The sequence below is a fragment of the Pongo pygmaeus genome, chromosome 11, assembly GCF_028885625.2.
Source record: "Pongo pygmaeus isolate AG05252 chromosome 11, NHGRI_mPonPyg2-v2.0_pri, whole genome shotgun sequence".
In the NCBI taxonomy this organism is placed as follows: Eukaryota; Metazoa; Chordata; class Mammalia; order Primates; family Hominidae; genus Pongo; species Pongo pygmaeus.
Genome location: NC_072384.2, coordinates 79,534,422 through 79,555,291, shown reverse-complemented (window position 1 = coordinate 79,555,291; position 20,870 = coordinate 79,534,422). Strand labels below are relative to the sequence as shown.

Here is a 20,870-nt window from a genome sequence, read left to right as displayed (position 1 = left end):
ATGAGACAAATGTAAAACACAAATTGACAACTCAGGAACAAATTTCAGATTTACAGTTAAAATAAACTATACTTTTTCATACATTTTTAGAGATATAAGTCTAGGTCAAATTTGGAACTTCTACCTAAAATCATCTCATTAGCCTTAAAAATCTATCAATTCCATTATTTTTTTTCAAACATACAAGAAAATGATACTGAAAACTTACTGATCAATAAATTCCCAATTTTTTGTTTCAATTCATTTTTATTTATTTTGAGTGGGCAGACCTCCTTAAGACAATTACTATAAGTGTCTTTGAAGAAATACTTTTTCTTTAACTGAGCCTGAGTTCGGACTGTTAAGAACAAATGTTATGAAACATCTATCCCATTAATTTCTCACAACATGTGAATGTTGAAATAAAATACAGAATTTTCTGACATTTGCAAGATATTCATGCACCCTTGTAAACAAACATAATTTAGTAGCCTATTAAGAAATGGGTTTTCTGCAGTCAAATGCTCCCCACTGAGCTATACCCCTCAACTTTGGGTTTTCTATTCCTAGGTAGTCCAGTTTTCTTCCATTGCAGGAGTGGTTTTCAAAATATGGCACCTGCCTGGAGAACAGAGTCTCACTGATGGCTGCAAAGTGATCCAAAATGTCTGTAGGGCCTTGTTTTACAATATGACATCTTTAAAAAAATATTTCCATAGGTTTTTGGGAGACAGGTGGTATTTGGTTTCATGAGTAAGTTCTTTAGTGGTGATTTGTGAGATTTTGGTGCACCCATCACCAGAGTAGTATACATCTTATGTATGAACTCATTTCCATTTCTCCTATAGTAAAACTAAGGGAACTATGAAGTCTCCAAATTTGTTGATATTCCTTGTTATCACCAAGTTCTTTATTCACTGGAAAGTGTAAATTTGTGAATGTAGTTAAAAGGAGTTCGTCTAGCTAAGGTCTTCAGTATTTAGGAACCAATGCACCATACATTTCATAAACGCAAAAGTAGAAAAAAACCTTAAATCAATCCCTTTCTGTTATGTTCCTCCTTGATATTTGGGCTCTTTCCTTGATGAACTACCCTTCCAGTGTTGCTGCTATCCTGACCACTCTCCTAATGCCCCGAGCCTAGGGCTATAGTTCTCTGAGTTGGTTTACTCCATTACTGCCAGGAGTGAGCCAGAATGTTTCCAGGTAAATGGTGCTTGGAGGCTTTGAGGATAGGAGAATCCCCTATGTCAGATAACACTGTAAAGGCATGTTCAATGCCGAATTATACAACAGAAACACATTTGCATCAGAAAATCGAGACAGAAGCTGTTTTTTCTCTATATATTTAAATCTTGTGTTTTTAAATTTAATGTTGTTTCCATATTGAAGTGCGTTTACAAAGAAGGCACTGCAATTGTTTTGTGCTTGGGGCTCCAGAGGCCTTAATCCTGCTTTGGCTAAGGACGTGAAGGGCAGGATTCTTAGTCAGTTATGTCACAGGTGAATAATTGGGAGTTGTCTGCATGTATTTTATGCTTCTTTCAGCTGTAGGAAATGCAACCCTCAAATTATTCTCTGCTGTGAGTCTCAGCTATAGGTGATTAAAAATAGACAGGGAGGAGGAAAGGATATAGTTGCAGTTCGCAGGACATAAAAAATGCACATGCTGCTAAATTGTGCAAGCCATGGAGAACACTTCTCACAGGTGTTCCACTCTGCAGAGGTTACTCATTTGCCTCCAAGTACAATCCAAGGTGTTGACTGGAGACTTTAAGGGGCCCTCACCCCTTTCTCTGCATCTTAGATTCCTGGAGATATCAATACTTACCTGAGCTCAGAGGCAACCTCCACAACCACGCTGTCCCAACTCTGAAGTGCATGGCACTGGAAGCTGGGTGTTTTTCTCATGGAAGGTTTTTTGCCTCTGGAATTTCCTGCTTGTCCCAGTCTGCCAGAGCTCCATCTTACTGACCTTCAGGGACTTGTGAAAGACGTGTTTTCAACATAACCTTTATTGATGAGAAGAGACCTTAAGATCATAATTTTGTGAAAGATAATTTAAGCAATTATCATAGCTCATGTTCTTTTGGGTTAAAATGATTGAATTTTGGTGCTGTCCTTCTGTAGTAATAGCAACTTCAAGTAAGGTGCAGTTTTAAGAATAAACACACCAATAAACGTTTGTTCTTAGTATTGAGACTGCCGACCTGGATGTGAAGATATTTGGATTCTAAAAGTAAAAAAACTGTAAGTCAGATTTATGCCCTTTCTCACGCTGGTACCTCAGACGTGCTGGTGCTTGCAATAACCCTACATTCCAAGGTGGGTTAAAAACACAGCCTGCTCCTTTAGAAAGCTCTAGGATGGTGTGATTGTTTGTCACATCTCAAGCCCACCCTGGGAGAACAACATTGGCTTTGGCTGGACGTTAAGATATTTATTCTAGATGATTATGCCAAGACATTAACAGCTGCAGGATTAATTATTTACGTAGTGAGTGTCAATCATCTGAGACAAGAACCAAAGAAAAATATTTTAAGATCATCTGGTTAAAAAAAAAATCTCTGCTATATAACACAGCTCTCTTGTCATTTATAACTCTTGAACTTCTCCCCAAATAAGTAATCTCAGAAAACTGCTCTTTTAAAATTATTTTCCCTTTCTTAAGTGTTCTAACTGCTTTCCCTTTCAGAACCGAGCACCTTGGCCATGTTTGCACTAATTTTCAGAAGATGCCCTCTACATCAGGGTAACCGATGACAGGTTTTAGTTTTGAAAACTTAAACACGGAAAAGAAATCCGGAGGAAAATGAGCCCCCCGCCCACAACCCTTTCAGATCCGCGGCGAGGCTGCGATGCCTTCGGCGCTCCTGGCCTTCCCGGCTCCTCCAAATATGCCGAAGCTGCTAGCTGTGCTCTGCTAGCCCAGGGGTGGTCAAAGAGGAAAAACAAATAGTTGGTCTGACGATCTCCAAGAAGAGAGTTTCACTCTGGGTTGACTAATATTGGAAGCATCCGCCCCATCGCGGGGCTTGGCATCTAGGCTTTGGGACCTCTGCCATTGCCAAGGATCTCTTCGGGGACCCGAGCCCCCGGGCTGAGGACCGCGGGGGACCCCTGGTCTGGACGGAGCCTCCTCTGGCTCGCTGTGCGCGCACGCCTGGAAAGGCGGGATTTAAGGCAGCGATGCTGCAGGAGGCTCTGCAGTGTCAACGAGCCCCCGAACGGTCCCGCCTCATTCTCTCTCGTGTGTGTGCCTCGCAAGTCTCTGCTTGGTAAACCGTCACAGCCTCGGCGCGCGAGAGTGGCGTTGGCACGTCCAAACCCCGGGGTCCTCTGCCAGGCCAGGGGGGCGGGCGTGCGCCGGGGCCGGGCCGGGCCAAGCGCGCCCAGAGGGCTCCGGGCACACGCCCCTCACCTGGGCGAGGCCCGGCGCGCAGGCGCTCAACGCGGGGGCAGCGGCCGGGCGCTTAAGCCCGGCGCGGGTAAGAGTTGGACAGTTCAGGGGCCGCGCCGGGCCGAGCTGTCGCCGGCGCCACCTCCACCGCCGCCGCTGCTACCGCCACCGCTACCGCCTGGGCTGCAGCAGATCGCGGGAGAACGTCTGCACGAAGCCCCGGTGCAGCCCTGGCGGGACCGCAGCAACCACCGGAGCGTGAGCAACAGCTTCCCGGCTGGAGGAGCCACTGCCCCACGCGCCCGCGGCTCGCGCGCCGAGGTAAGCTCTGGGCGCCCAGCCCAGCCCGGCGCCCCCGGACTGGGCGCCCTCTGCTTGCCCGGCCCCCGCCTGCCTCCGCAGAGCGAGCCTGCACCTGGGCGCGCCGCCCGAGGGAATGGCCGGGAGCCCCCCTCCCGGTAGAGTTTGCACTTTGTCCTACCGTCCCACTTGTAGAGGAGGGCGCCCAGGCGCCTGTGGCTTCCACGACCTAATCCTAACTCCTGCGAGTCCCTGGAGTTAGGATTAGGTCGTGGAAGCCACAGGAGCATACTCGTCTGTTTCCCAGGGTAGGCTCCAATTCTCAAGGACGGATGGAGACAGGAGAGGACGAGGAGAGTGCCCCGCTGTGTTTAGCCGCAGCGCCTCGTCACCTGGGCTGGAAGTTTGGGGTTTGTCTTTCTCTCAATGACCGGGAAATGGGTAGTTAGGGGACCGAGGTGTGGGAGGAGGGTAGCGGTCGAAGCTTGGGGTCGTGGGAGAGTTCTGCAGCAGAACCCAGATGAGATGGGGGCAGAGGGGCAGAGAGAAGGTCCCCAAAGTTTGCACTTGTTGGGAGCCCTGACGGGCGGCCTCGGCCACTAAGCGCTGGTGAAGGTGTCAGGGAAGGGTGGGAGGACACTGTGGGACTGCGGAAGGGACGAGGAGAAGGGGAGGGGGAGGACCATCTGTTTCGCCACTGTTATGTGCGGGGGCCCGTGGGGAGAAGGGAGAGCTGGCAGGACGATGCTTCCCTAGACTCTGGAGGACAAACAGTTTTTATGGTGAACCTGGATAGGGAGTGCTGTTCTTCAGGGGAAATAAATTGCCAAGAAGTATCCCCCCTCTCCCCACGCCCATGAATACAAAATAACGCAGTTTTGGAATGCTCTCAAAAGTTCTTGGGTTGGGAAACGTCTTCTTTCATTTTCATACAGAGATGAGGTTTGCATTTCCTTTTGGTTTTGCTTTGCTGAGGAATATCACGCCAAGGGGAATGCAAACTTTGTCAAGATGTAGTAGCAAAAGATGTTCCTATAGAAGGAACAAAACATTTGCGTTATAGGGCCTAGCCTAAAGCGTGGAAACTGGCAGCGTCCACACAATTCATGAAACGGTAGGAAATGCATTTATCTAATTAAAAAGAAGACTTTTCATAAAGTCAATAAGCTACATCTTTTTGGCTTGAAAGAACTCCCTTAAATGTTCCAAGGCCAAATTTCACCGCTTTTCAGAGTCCTTTAATCTTATTTTGATGCCATATGTGCATTGAGTATGTGCTGCCCCTTCCCTGTAACAGATAAATGCCTTTAGAATGCAAAATACAGCATTGCAAGTTCTGTTACTTGAGGTTTTTAAGATGAAAAAGATGCTTATTTGATCAAAGTGTTGGTTGTTTTTCAGATTCTATATTCCCATAAATTAAATATTTGCGGATTTATAATTTACACTCTTACCTGTTTCCGAAAGTGATTTGAGGAAGCTTGGGATAAAAACCACAAATCAAATAGCTATTCTTGTAGATCACCTTGACCTCTCTTGGATGCATTTGTAGTAAAATGCTTTGGGGAAGGTGAATTCTTCTAACAAAGGAAAAATTACTGTCCATGTTGGAATCATCTTGGTAATATAATGTTTTGCGGCATAATTTCATATGTGCTTTGTTTGCAGTATATTATTTTACATTACATAAGTAATGATCTCTTTATAGAAGTTTAATAACCACTGAGTATCATCTATATTGAAAAAAATGTTGATATTTTATAGCATTTTAACAATATACAGATTCACAGAGCAAAAAGAAAACAATGAATTTAATGTATTTTTCTTCAACTGAGGTACAAAGGAAACCAAATGGAGGTGTCTCCTCTACAGTCAAATCAGAGAGGGAACTGTCATTAGTGCTTGTCACCCAAATATGGCCAATTAGTGAGACCTGTCAGCTGCTGGAGGATAACTTTAAAAACTATTAAATGAGGATCGATCAAAGCATATCAGGTGCTCTCAGCATTCTTTTTCTCAGGCAAGTGACCTGATTCAGAGAAAAAAAAGTCTTTCAAAACAATTCTGAAAGGTGAAATGCCTATACAGACTAATGCTATGTGGAGTTGGGCACCATGAAAAAGACAAGGATCTTAAGTCCTTGGACTGGCCACCCCGCCTACCCTGCCCTTAGACATTTTTCCAAGCTGAATTTGAAGATATCATTGCTTGATTTTTAATAGCAACAATTTATATTTTAAAAATTGAGCAATTAGCTAACTTCTTACAGGAGTGAGTCTTTGTTCACATAAATAAAGGGCAAAATTTGCTCTGCTGTTCCCATAATATCCTATATGTCTTTAAAGATCTAAAGAACAGGGAGTGTGTGTCTGTCCCAGTTTCCCACCGCTTTTTATGTGCCTCTGGTTTTTATTATAACCCCTCCACGCCATTTCATTATCTCTATTTTGCCACCACCCCAATTCCTGTCTCTGTCCCCACTGCGTCTCAATATGGTCTTTTTACCTTTTCTTTTTCTTTCTTTCTTTTTTAAAAAATTTTGGGGATTTCTCTTGATCTCTGTGGTTTTATAGATTATAGGTTATCTCCTTTTTGCTCTTTTGTATGTTACTTTTTATTCAGTTGTTTCTTTTTATTAGTGCTAGATTATTTCTTCCTGAAGTGACATCCTAGCTCTACTCTCCCTCCAAAATTTTATATTTCCATTTTGAACCACCTAAGAGATAGCTTTATATTGCTCTCATGTGCCTCAACTCTACCAGGTCTAAGCTCTAATTAACATCTTTCTCCTAGGTGAACAAGGGTGACTTGTGTCAACTTTAATATTTTTCCTAGTCACTGATAACCCTCCCAGTATCTTTGCTTTCCACATAAAATTCACAAAGTCCCATAGACTTCATCTCCATGATGCTTTATGTTGCCTGCTTCTTCATCTTTCTATTCCCCTGGTGGCTGTTTTTTTCAGTCTTCTTATCTCTTTCTAGAGGCTGTCACAGTGGCTTCCTGACTCGTTTCCCATCTCCATTCTCTCCCAATTCATTTCACACTCGGTTTTGCAGAATAAGCTTCCCAAAAGAGAACCAAGCTTAATCACTGGCTAGTAAACTTTTCCTTAGTGTCCTACCAAGTGACATATAAACCCCTCCTCAAACAGTGAAGACCCTCTGCAGTCCAGCCTCAAAGTAGCTCTGCATTTTTTTACTTTGATCTCATTGGTTGGTTGACCCAGTCATTAATTTATTAATTTATTTCGTGACTATTTGAGTGCCTACATGACAAGCACAGCGCTAGGTGATAATTTTAAAAGCACTATGTGTTTTGGCTTCATGATACATTTCAAATATTATTTTTCAGTGTTGGAATTGATTAAAATATAATCTTAAACGGTTGGAATGGGGTCCCAACAATCCCACTAGCTCCCCCTCCCTACCCTTAGTAGTCCTGAGGCATCGTCATAGAGTCTCAAGTCTCCTTGATACAATTTGAGACTTCTCTAGGCTGAAGGCAGTGTTTCCTTAACACAGCAGGTCTCTGAGCTCTGTGTCATTGCTTATGTTGTTCCCTCTCCTAGGAAGGGCCCTCTCACTTCCCTGCAATTATTTCCACTTGTCAGAGAGTCAGTGCAATTGCACATGCTTCCTAATCTCCCTCTGCACTCCAGCTTTTGCTCCAGCAAACTCTGTTATAGTTTGCTTGATCTCTTCCCTGTGGACTGCGAGTCAGTGTCTTCCTGATATATATGTGCTTTCTGCATTCTCCCGTAAGGGCACTGCACCAACCTTGCCTAAAATGGGACCTTCATTTCCTGAAATACCCAGCTCAGGGCCTGCCACATCATAGGACATCAACAAATAATTTAACTAGTTGGATTGAATTTTACCCAGTTCTGTAGTCCCAATTTGTGTAATAACTGTCTTTTATTAACACCTCAACATGGTTTTTGTAGTAGAACCAGTGCTTCTTAAACTTTAATGTGCATATAAATCATTAAGAAAATCTTATGAAAATGCAGATTCTGGTTGAACAAGTCTAGGATGAAGCCCAGGATTATGCCTTTCTCACAAGCTCCCAGGTAATTTTGAAATAGGTGATCCTTGAACCACGCTTTGAAAAGCAAGGCAGTAGATGATGCTTAACAGATTTGGGGTTTTCTAGCAGCCCCTGCCTCTCTGCCTGGAGATTTTCCTACAGTTCGTTTTTGCTTCAAGATTATTTTCTATTTTGAAAGTACTGTGGGCTTGGATATGCTTTCTGAAGCTGAATGGAAGGTTTGTTTATTCCCTTGTATTTTTACCTCATTTTACTTATGCATGATTGCAGTTGCTAGTTCTCCTTACTACATTTTTCTCTGGCCAGTTGCGTTGCTTTGTTAAATATTCCTTCTCATTTTCCTATTATTTGCAGATTGCAGATTGTGGCTGTTCTCCTTTCCCACTCTGCTCTGACTTTTTTTTTTTTTTTGTCTCTGCTGTCTCTGTTTCTTAAAATTCTCTTCAGGTGCCTTGGCTGACTCTATGCCCCACCTGTTTTCCTACTGCTTCCAAAATTTTTTAGCAAAAGGAGCACTGAAATAGGGCGCAGGAGACTCAAGCTCTCCTTATTGCTAGGGTGCGATGTTGGGCACAGCTGTTTCTTTTCTGGGCTCCTGTATCACTTGTAGATGAAGGGCGTGGGTTACTTCCTGGGTCTACTTAAGCACTAAAATGCCATGTGGGATCTGCACGTGGGGCAGAAGGAGGAGCAGGTTGAGGGCAGGAAACAAAAATCTGATGATGATGCCGGTGCTGATGTATGCCCCCATCTGGTGTTCCTGTTTCAGGTTCCTGTTCTAGGTAAACAACTTGAACTTTAGTTGTTATTCTAGCACTAATTGAAGAAATATTCCTATTTCTTAAGAAAATGAATATTCCTTGGTATCCTCTAATCCAGTTGTTCTCACTCCTGGATTCACACTGTAATCACTTCAGGAGCTTTAGAAAAACAGTGATGCTCTTAGCCATTTCTAGGGGATGGTTTAATATGTCAGTATTTTAAAAATCTCCCCCTTTCCAGCCTGGATGGAGAGCTGCAGTACCTGGTCTGTAAAGGCAGTGTAGTGCGGTATTTAGGAACACAGCATTTTTCCAAGTCAAACTGTGGCTTAGCCACTCACCACCAGATTTGAGAGCTTGGGGCAAGGGTTACTTAACTTCCTTGGCTCTCAATTTCTTCATCTGTGAAACGGGCTGACTTGGTTACAGGATAATGACCAGCAGTAGAGTACTGTGCACACTGTGATTGTTCAAGGAATGGCAGTAGCTGTTTATCACCATAATCATACTATTAAAACTTACACTCACTGCATTGGTTAAGTGTCACCTTGCCTTAGCCAAGTTAACACTTTTCTTGCCCCCCTGGTCAGTTTCAAGATATTCAGCACCATGTAATCAGTCTGAAAAGAAATTTATGAGCATATTTTTAGAAATCAGTGAAAAAATACTGAAGAAAGTATATATACTAATACAAAACAATCGCCCTTTTGCTTTTGATCTATTTGGTGCCACATCAACTCTATGATCTCATAAATATCAGAGATGGATTAAAATACATATAAACTGGTACAAAAGATGACCAGGCTTCCATACCTACTTTATGAAAAATGACTTAGTCTTTTAATAAAGACAGTTCTATCATCAACAAGTAAAAAAGATTGAAATTCATGGACCTAAGAGAGCATTTTATTTTGGAAATAAAAATGAATGTACAAAGCATTTACATTTCTGAGTTTTTAATGGGAAATGGAATTTAAAAATAAGAAAAGCACACAGAGAGAGATATCCTGTGCTATGCAGGAAAAAGCTAATCAACTTTTTCTTTTCTTTTTGGCTGAGATTCTGAAATAGCCATTATGTTGTTATGTTATCATTATATCAGCAAAACGAAGATTAGATAAATGGACATAAACAATGTTAACTGGGGGCCATATTCCACTTTTTTTTTCTGTACACATCTGAAAATAAATAAAAGAGGTGCTCTGTGATTCCAGTGGGCCTGGCAGAGCTACTCAATCATGATTATCAGAGATTGTTATGCTGATATCCTTTGCATGTGAAAGAACTGTAGATGAGTATGGTTTTTCATTGTGTTCTCTTGGAATAAAAAGTTTCATTTCTGTATTTACTTTAGGATCAAGGAGAATATTTGCAGTTAAATTTTCACTAACAGCCTAATGTTTATTTTCCATAGTGTGATGTGATGTGTACTTTTTTAATAACACAATTAAGAAGACATAATGAAATTTTAAAAAGTACTTTGAGCTACACTAAGAAAAGGCCCATTGTGAGAAATAATGAGCGAATTCTTCTAAATCTTTGCTTTAGTATACCAGTGTTAAAATTGTGTAAAATTCTACAGAGAGCTGTGATTTTTGATGTGCATTAGTTAAAGAGGTCCATCTGACGGACAGTGTAGTAAATAAGGTTTTCATTGTCTGGAGGCCTGGACTCTTGGTTGGCTTATACTGATTTCAAGCCAGGGCTCAGCTTCAAATTCCTCTTAGGCTTAACAGATTCCTATTCCTGTGAAATAGGTTGGTGCAAAAGTAGTTACAGTTTTTGCCTTTTTTTTTTTTTTTTATGGCAACCTAATAATAGGTAAGGATATGGAAATGACTACCATTCATTCAAAGACAATCATTAAATCAGTGTCATTGTATGTTTAGAGTTAAAAGAGATCTTTGTACAAAATCCTCACTGATAAATTAGAAAAATGAGACCCAGAGAATTTAGAATATTTAAAATTTGAGCCTAGGGAAATTAAACATTACAAGTAAGAGTAGAAAACTTCTGGCATTAACACTAGCATTTAAACTTCACAGAGAAATTGTGTGGACCCTGTGATTTCCTTAGATTTGATACTTTGGATGTGAAAAAACTTTTTCTCACAGGCTGAGGGAGAAGTTTTACCTTACATGGTATGAAAAATCTAATGCTTAGAATAAGAGCACAAAAATGCCATAGTTTGTATACAAATACACATACTTGTATATAAATACAGCCATTTCAATTTTATATATGTGAAATTTTCTTTAAATTAGCCATTGCACATGTTCTTAGACATCTGGAAATGCTGATGATTAAACACATCTTAGTCCCTGCACGTGATGCACTATTGAAGATGGGAAGTAGCAGAGCCTAAATGTTGAGTTTGGTTCTGAAGTCATATTTTGTGGATGCAAATTTCAGTTCTATTTATTAGTTGTGTGACTTTGACTAAGTTACTTAACCTCTCTGTGCTTTAGTTTACCAAGTCTGAGAGATATAATGAAAGAATCTTCCATGGGGTTGTCATCAGATAAAATTAGATAATGCACATAGCATACTTCACAAAGCTCTTGGCACCTACCATACTCATATAGGTAGCCATAATTGTACATTATACAGTTTAATTATTAATATTAAATACCTATAGATACATGATTTCTTTGCCAAGATAACTTTTGCAACTCTGACTTTTAACCCTTCAGTTTGAAACTTACTAGGTATTTTTCAATTATATATTTTCTATTTTCTCATCTGCCTTTCTTTGTTTACTTTAAAAGAACAATGAAATGAAAGAGCATAGAAATGTGGAATTCTAAGCACTACAAGGACTTGTGAAAATTTGTAACCATGTGAAGCACAGGTGCACTTGGGTTCTTGGACTTTTGGAAAACCAAGTAACTTAACACATAGCTTCTTGTGAATATGCTTTCTGAACTTGGTACACATGTGTAAACCTGGAATGTTTGGAAATGACCCAAGTGAGGGAGTGATCCAGGTACAGAAGCCAGTTTATGTAAACACGGTTTATATAACTAGGGCAGACTCATTTAAGGACAGTCTTTTTTTCAGGCACTAGAATTGTATTAATAGTTGGATAGTCACCTGTCCTGGGTTCATAGGCATTGGTTTTCACATCCAAATTTGATTTTCTAAATTGGAATATAGAAAGAAAAATAATTTGTAAGAGAAAGATATAATTGGCAAACTATGGGGAGAATTACCAAAGAGCTTAAGTCCATATATACCTCATTACTGGTTCTTAAGAGTCAATCTAACTTTCATAGGAATAAAATCTTTAAGACTCAAAATGAAGAAGGCAAGATTTAGTCTTGTTCCTCTTTTGCATAGTCGTCTTTTCTCCCATGCTTGTGGTCATCAAGCTGGTTCTAAAGCCATCTCTGGTGTAGCCATTATTGGACTTTAGCATGTGAAAGAAGACCTGGGAACTGGCTAAAGATACAGATTCATGGAATTAACCCTTGAAAGCTCTGACTCACTAGGTCTGAGGCAGGACCCATTAATCTAAGTAAGTGTCCCAGGTGATTGACAGACCACACTTGGAGAACACTCCTACCTTAAATTGCTCTGAGAAATCACCCACATAGATCCCATCATATGTGAATTCTGGAGAACCAGTCTGTGCTCTCTCATTGGGTATTCACTGGCCTTTACTTACAGGTTTTAGTCCATGACGGGTTTCCATGCCAACACGAACCACTGGACGCCTGCTGCAGTATCTATGTGAGCTCACTCACGGCATATGGATTCCAGGGCCCAAACCTAACCCTACAAAATCTGAAAGAGGTGGTAGGAGGTGAGGTCCTGGACCCAGCGATTTTTGGCTCCCAAGATGATAATTATGACTACATAGAGTTTCATCTTTGCCTCCATGACTCACTGTATTTTTGTAACCGCATTGATGGCAGTGACCAGGTGGATAGTATTGAGACCACTATGGCTATTGAATGTCAGCAGTGTCTCTCCCCTTGCAAGTCTGCAGGCTGCTTTTTCCTTCTCTGCATCCTAGGAAAAGCAATTTATTCTGTCCTTGTGGTTTTATGGTGAGAAATAGGCTTCTTTCTCTATGGTCCCTTCCTACCTTCCCTTCTCCATAGCTGCCAAGTGGAGACTGAGATGACTGTGCCAAATGTACAGATGTGGTAGTGCACGTTCAAACTGCTGTTGCCCTGGCAGAGACCTCCTCTTTCAGCCCTTGCAAATCCTTGAAGTCTTTCTTGCCTCACTGTGCATAGCTTACATAAGCAAGATTTAAATTTGTTGAGAATTTCACAGGTTTTCAGATCTGTTGTCTTTCTTTTATATTGCATTGGAAAATGAACAGTATAATGTACTCATAGCTGGCATGGGTCAAAGGTAGTCTGATCTTTAGGAAAATTTGATTCTTGAAATCACATTTCTGAATTATTAAGAAATTATTGAGAGTTATAGCAAGAAAAACTGTTTACTGTGTATGGGCAACAATTCTTCTGAGTCTTCAGTGTGTACTTCTGTAGATCCATTTACAGTTGCAAGCTATCAAATTTTTTCATGTTGCTATATGTAGTGAACAAAAATGACATTCAAAATTTTGAAGCATTTTGTCATGAATAGCTCTAACTCTGATCATTGATTATTTTAAAATCCAGCAATAGTGTTCTATCATGTGAAATAATGCTTTGTTATCTATAAAACCTCAGAGAGTGATTGAGAGGAGGGTGAGATAAAGTGAGAGCTTAGCATTTTCTTGTTGTAGGGTCATGTTATGATTGAACCCTACATTCAGCCTGATTCAGCCCTCATAGATGTCAACTTTCTTTTCTTTTTATTTTTTAAGAGACAGGGTCTTGCTCTGTCACCCAGACAGGAGTGCAGTGGTGCAATCATATTTCACTGTGGCCTCCAACTCCTGGACTCAAGTGACCCTTCCACCTCAGCCTACGAAGTAGCTAGGACTACAGGTGTGCACCACTATGGCCAGCTAATTTAAAAAATACCGTACTGGTGATGTTTTGCTGCGTTGCACAGGCTGGTCTTGAACTCCTGGCCTCAAGCAGTCCTCTCGCCTTGTCCTCCTGAAGCATTGGGGTTACAGGCATGAGCCACTGTGTCTGGCCTCAACTTCTTTCTTTAGCTGTAAGGAAGGGCTCAATGGTAACTGAAGAGATTGGTGAAGGGGGTGATTGGCAAAAAGGTTGACCTATTCAGAAAATGATAAAACCAACCAAATTAAATGTGAGAGGGAACTTTGCATATGGGAGATGTCAGACTTTCCAGATCTTCTTAAGAGGCAAATTACTGGTCACATGGCAAGTTTATCTTCTAACATTGAGGAAAAAATACAAAAGGCAACATCTGAACTGTTGCATAAGGCTAACTATGGTGGTAATTTGAGGAGCCCTCCACGGGATGGATTTTTAAGAGTCTGCAGGGCCTGGGTTTAATTGGAAAGGTCATACCACACTAAGGATCTCTCGATCTAGCCCACTTTTTCTTCTCTCTCAAGCCTTATTATAACCACAAGAAAGTGTGCACTAGGATCGTGATTTCAGCACTTGTTGAAGCCACTCTAAGCAGCCTTGCATGATGAAAGACATATAGCAGAATCTGTGTGAGTCTCCCGCACCTCCCTGGCTGCTGTTTCTTAACCCTCTTTAGCAAGAGGACAGGCAAAGCATGTGCCTCCCCATCTGGTTCTGAATAAGAAGGCTTTGAACAGACATGGTAGTTGCCTGCAAACACTTGAAGGGATGATATGTGGACAAGGAAGTAGATTCATTTTTCCGAAGTTCCAGCAGGCACAACCAGATTCAGTGGGTGGGATCATAGGGAGGCAAATTTCAACTCAATATGAGAAAGAACTTTCAAATGATTCACTGTCCAGTAATGGTATGGCTGCCTTGAAGTTTCATGCTCCCTCTAGCTGAAAATATGTGATGGATGAGAGGATCAGCCACCAGACATAACAGAAGGAATTCCTGCATTGAGTGGAAGCTCAGTTGAGCTGATTGCTATAATCTGTCCGCTTCTTGGCATTATTGATAAAATAGTTTGAGGAGTGACTCTAGGGGAGAGGGATATGTAAAAAGAAAGGAAGTGAGAAAGGTGTTCCTGAACTTCTTAAAAGATGATAGAACAATTACTTTACCTTTCCCCCGCCAGCTTTTTATTATTTTTCCAGCTTTTGAGCACACTGCACTTATTAAACACCTACTATATGCCACAGCATTATCTCATTTAACAGCAAAAGGCACAGATCCCAGTGTGTTTCCTCTTAGCCAGAGTTCTGCAACTGATTGCTACCCTTCACACAAGGGTTGAGCTCCGTGGTCATCTTCGGTGACTTCTCACAGGTTATGCTGCATACCCATCACAGCAGAGCTCCACTCCTTGATAGTCTTTTCATGTTTCTGTTTCACATTTTCTGTGTTTCTCTTATGGTGCTTGCAATATTCGATTGTAATGATATGTTTGTGTTGATTTTTCTCACTAGACTGTAAGCTACTTGAGGGCAGACCCCTTGACTTATTTATCAGGTTAATGACTATACAAGTGTCTAGCAGATAGTAAATGCTGTTGTTCATTGACTCAATATTTTATTGCTCCTCTCATCACACCCCTCCCTCAAAAGAAATACCCGTGATGACTTTTATCCTCAACGTTTGAAACTAAAAGGAAAAATACCAGAATATTCTTTCTCTTCTGGACCCTACCTTCCCAATACTAATCACATCCTAATTGTTTACCCCACCCATTCTATTTCAGGGATGGAGGGAAAGAATTATGCCAAAAAATCTCCAAAATTAGAGAAGAGAAAACCAGCTATTATGCAACTCCTTCATCTCCCCACATAGATGTGTTGCCTTTGGCATCACTAGTGGAAGGATGAGGAGGAATCCTTCTCCTGCTTTTAACTAGCTGTGTGACCTGGAACTAGTCCTGTGACCACCTCATTTATTCATTCATGATGATTTTAAGGCTCAGTCAGTCTTAAATTCTGTAATTCATAATCTCGTTTCTCTTCAAAGGTTTTCTGAAGTCCTTTTGTCCTTTTCCTTTGCATGGTATTCTCCTGAATAACCGCGAAGCCAGAATGATGCTGATAAGGGAAGCAGTGTTGGGCTTAGAAGTCTGTTTGGGAGATGGCATTGGGATAAGACTGTATTCTTTGTGATCTGACACCTCCAGATTGAGTCCCTACTGTACGGCCTTAGGCAAATTATAAACATATTTAAATTGAAGATTCCTCTATTGTAAAATGGGCACAATATTATATATCTCATAGGACTACAAAGACTCAAAGAGATAATGTATATTAAGTGTTTTTCCTGTGCCAGAAACATGATAAGCCCTTAGAAATGATAGCTGCTATTATTTGGAAATGGTCCCCTCTTTTTTTCTTCCTCTTTTCTACAACACCTGAAAGAGACCAACACCCAAGTCCTGAAGAAGTTTCCTTGGCATGGGTTTTGTTTGCTCTTGAACATCATTTCTTCTTGTTGTAGACTTAGTAGAGGACAGTCAAGGTTCTTCCTGCTAAGGCATTCTGCTCCTACATGTACAATGGCCAAAGGAGCAGCCCATTTCACAGTGGTTGAGACTATATTTATTTTAACACTTGCATAGAAGACACAAATGTTACTGAGGAGACTCTGGAAATGGATGTAGGGTCGTATATCTTAATATCACGTAATGTCTCTCACCCAGATCAAAATTCCTTTATTTGAAAAGGCTTTGACTGAGCAATGGTGACATAGCAGCTCCTGAGCCTGACAATAAATAGACACCTTATAAAAATTTATGAAGTTCAGGTTGTAAAGAACAAACTGCACATACCGAGTAGTAGCATTCTTATTAAAATAATTTCATCTTTAAGTGCGTTGTCTCTGCATTGCCTATAATAGAAGCTTGCACTAGGCTAGACACCTCAACAGCCTATAAACTTTTATATGGGCTTTTGGAAAGGGATGATCAGTTTACAAGATATGATTTTCTTATCTCATCAAATTAGATTATTAGAGATACTGTCTCTGGATGTAAAATTTCAGTCCTGAGTAAACCTGTACTTCTGAGACACCATGCAGCCTGCTAGCAGAGTGGAAATGGAGCATAATAAATTTGCCCTGAGCCCATTTCTCTCCACATAGTTCCATAATTCATTCTTTGCTTGGTATCCATGACTGCTTTTTTACAGCGAATCAGCCTACATCCAGGCTGGCTCCTTTCATGTGCAGCACCTCCTCCTTGCTCCAGACCTTGCCTCTTGGTGTGCTAGACTCCTTCTTTCATGCTTCTTTCTAGAGCTGTGTTCCACCATGGACCCTCTTTCCAAGCTGTGCATGATCATATGCCAAGCAGTTACTCTAGTTATAGGCTTCTTTGTTGAAGTAGACTCTTAAAAAGATACTCTGTTTAAAGTGGATTAAAACAAACAACAGCATCTGTGGACCACATATGTAGGTGCAATGAATATTTCACTTATTCTTTTCTGAGTCTCCTCTGAGGGGTCAGAGAAGGGGTAATCTTCTACTAATACCACATGCTTCTTTACTCTAGTCCCTTCCACAGCATCCATCCATGCAGCCCTGTGACCCCCATGGCTTCTCTCCCTCTCCTCTGGTTCAACGTTGCTTTGGTCCAATGGCATTGCCACTGTCTGCTACTACAAAACCAAAAGTGGCTGCAAGGAACTTAGGAAAAGAGAAGGGTTTAGGAAAACTTTCTCCAAGGTGGAGTGGAGACAGCCATACAAAACTGGGAATTAAATACATAGTTTCTGGTCCTGTTTCTACTCTTAATTATTGTGGTGAGATTGGGCAGGGAATTTATCTTTAGTGGACCTCACTTTTGACATATGTGAAACAAGTAGGAATAGGTACATTTTAAGAGAAAATTGTATTAATTATGAACTATATAGACATGGAAAACTGACCTCTGTCTTTTCTTTTAATTCAATAATTAGATGTCTTGAGAATAAGCTGGTAGAATCTGGGGCTTTGGAAGAAGAGTTACCAAAATAATTGTGCTACCCTGCAGGGTATAGTGTGGGGACCACTCAGAAATAACTTTGCGTAGAAAGTTATCAGCTATAGTCTGGTCATAGGGCAGGCACCTAGCACAGCAGTTTTATGAAGAATATAAGAATGGAATGTGTAGCTGACAAGAAGCAGTGGCACCCAATTTGTCAGTTTTAGGGGAAGAGTGTATTTGTGTTCTTCAGCGATTTTAAACACTGTTAACTAAGTAACTTGTTAAACTTTTTAAGAATGCTTTCACCTGCATTTATTTATTCACATTCTCTTTAACTCCTTGAATTTGGTAAGAGCCTTTATTTCTTGCCTAATTTTATTGAGGAGGAAACTGAAGCACTGACACGTGCTATAATGTGCTCAAATGGCACAGCTGTATGGTGGCAGAGCAGGAGTCATGTCTCACTGAGAAGCATGGTCTCCTAGCTGCTCTAGGTGAGTCCACGGACCAGCAGCACCAGGATCACTTGGAAGCCTGTTAGAAATGCAGAATCTCAGCCCCTGCCTGAAAGCTACAGAATCAGGATCTCTACTTTAAACCTTCATGGGTTTTGTTTGCACATTAAATTCTGAGAAATACAGTAATCTAGTGGATACTGTTGTCTCCACTAAAGATTCTTCTCTGTTTCATGCTTTGGGCACAGGTTCGGCCCTCTGGGTTCACTGAGAGGCCAGCCTGTAGAGGGGAAGCATGCCTGAGGTACCCCCAGGACAGCTTCCTGGACTTGGTATGTGAAATAAAACAAAAAGAGTTGTCTTTATTTTCCACGCAGGTAAATGGGCTACTTAGAACCACACAAATAGATAAGCAGGATACGGAATGCTTGTCTCATTCAGAGGCCTTGTGAGTTAGCTCCTGGGCAACCCCGTTTCTGACATCACCACCTTGTGTCGGCAAATTTCCATTTGAAAATATGCAAGTGTAACACAACAAGCCAGCAACATATCTGATTAAACATCTGAGTGATTAGAACAATTTAAATTAAATCTTGTATCTGTGTTTCTAAAATGACTTCAGATGCTGAGACTGTTGAAACACATTCTATTGGTTTGTGGTTCCAAATTCTGAAAATAGCCTTTACAGATGTTTTATAAGACTATGGGTCTGAAATGTAAACGTAAAAATAACTGAATAGCATCAAATTTGGGACCTAAAAATGCTGTAATTACTATTTTGATAGTCAGCAAAAGTCATCAGCTCCTCTAAGGCGATGACTTTCCATAGCCAACCAAAAGTATGTATTCAGTCATTACCATGTGCAAATATGCCAGTGAAGAGAATGTAGTCTAAGAGAGAATCTCTGAAATGTCCCCTTTATCTTTCAAAAGAACAAGTTGGCTTTGAAAAAGTCCTGCTAGCCACATGACATGACAACTCTTAATAGTGTCCCGATAATTAAATGGGATGCACAATAGTGATCCATTTTGTTCTAAGATATCCAGACCACCTTAAACATACTTTAAATTCTAGGGCATCTAATATATCAAGTTGTAAATATGGGATAATGGATGATTTAGTTCTTGCATTCCTTAGGAGGTCTCTAGGATCTCCCAGATAGTGAAACTCTTGCCAGTTTCCTATCGTGACCATCTGAAAGGGTCATGTGTACACATGTTGCTTTGCATATACAAGCTCAGAAAATGGAACAAGGGCTGCAAATCTTTACAAATGAGTTTTGAAAAATATGATGTATGTGATCCATATATTTCTTTTGTATGTGAGGCAGGTGTGATATGCCCTTCGGATGATGACTTTATCCTTGATCCTTGTCCCTGTCAATTTTGGTGGCACTTGCTCTCAGATTTACAAGTAGAATGACATTTTTGTACTAGCAGAGTATGCTGGGTTGAACTGCCTACACTAACCACAGCCCACCTACTATTGAGATTTTTCATCTTTTTAGACTGGCATTATATTATGCCACATTGTATATCACTGGTTCTTTAATTTTTTTCTTACCTGTCTTATATCCCCTCACCCTTCTTCAATTTATTGTATTGTACCCAATCAGCTCATATGACTCACTAAAGAATTGAACTGGGAAAAGGCTGAATATTTAAGTAAACCTGTAGGAATAATTTGCTGTCAGCATATATATTTCTATGGAGAAAATATTCTATGATGGACATCAGTTTATTCTTCTGATCATCTTAAAGCATTTCTACGTGTAGGGCTATTAGAGTAGTTTCTGGATTGAGATAATCAATTGTATTGGAGCATCAGTCTTGTATGGTATTTGGGTAGTGATCACTATGCTCCTGACATATGGAAAAAAAGAATATCCCAGGTATATGGATACTGTACATGTCACCAAGACAAGGTTACAAAGAAAGACAATGGGATAAATAAGTCCTGAACATGGTTCTTTAAGTTTAATAGTTTATAGATGTTATCACTCACGAGAGAGTTATGATTTCACCCAATGCTCTTTGTATTTGGAGGACCCTTATTGGATTTTCAAGTTCTGAGAGTGATAGAGCTTGATATAAGTAGTGTTACCTTCTTTTTTAGGGCCACAATTAAACATCCTGTACATTTTTACTTGTCTGGAGAGTCATATTGATTATTTACTCTCTCTCCCAACCTTTTTGCAGTATCAATGATTCAAATGGTTTGATTTTTTTTATTCAGATAATTGTTTCGGCTGAACAATTATGATGTTTTCACCTTGGTTTCCTTTTCTTTTCTTCCTTGCTTCTTTCTTTAATTTTAAATCTTGCTGAAGTAGAAATAACACCAGTGATAGCAACCAGAGACTATGGGGTGCTTGACTGTGTGTAGTAGTGTTTTAAGCCCAGAACATGTATTATATCGTTTAATAGCTAGGTAGACATTATCATAGTCCCCATTTTGAAACTGATGCTTAGAAAGCTGAGAAATCTTTTTAAGTCATAAGACTATAGTGACTGACAGGATATGACTGTGAACCAAGGCCTCATTGACTCTAGAACCCACTTTTATTGTGAAAACCATACTGCAAGAGCAGAAAGGAAATTTAAAAATCATTTAGTTCTAACTATTTTTTTTTTACAGATGAAGAAATAGGTCAAGAGAAGTTAAATTCTTTACCCAAAGTTCATACAACAAGCAGATGGAGGAGTCGGTTTCAATTGATGTACGTTTTCAAGGAGGTTACGCAGACATTTTCTGTTCTATCTAATAGACCAACTTGGATCACGTATCATCTCTGGACCAATCTGCTATAACAAGGAGTATGGGCTCATTGTACAGAATTGTTCAAAATGACTTGCTGCGTTCTTTCTGGGGGTTAAGAGGAAGGAATTCTTGTAGCTGGGCAGACTCTGCAGAAACTGTTCACTGAATGGGGTTGCTATCACCCAGGGCTGGAAGCCCAGTTCTAG

At 40.6% G+C, this 20,870-nt stretch overlaps 1 protein-coding gene across 4 annotated transcripts in view; it reads left to right on the top strand.

The window, feature by feature from the left end:
• Nucleotides 1–263: 263 nt before the first annotated feature.
• ZNF385B (zinc finger protein 385B) overlaps nucleotides 264–20,870 on the top strand; it is a 430,199-nt gene continuing 409,592 nt past the window's right edge. For all 4 annotated transcript variants that reach the window (XM_054477896.1, XM_054477895.1, XM_054477894.1 and 1 more), the window contains exon 1: nucleotides 264–3,700. The gene's annotated coding sequence lies outside the window, so the exon portion shown is untranslated. The remainder of the gene's footprint in view (nucleotides 3,701–20,870) is intronic.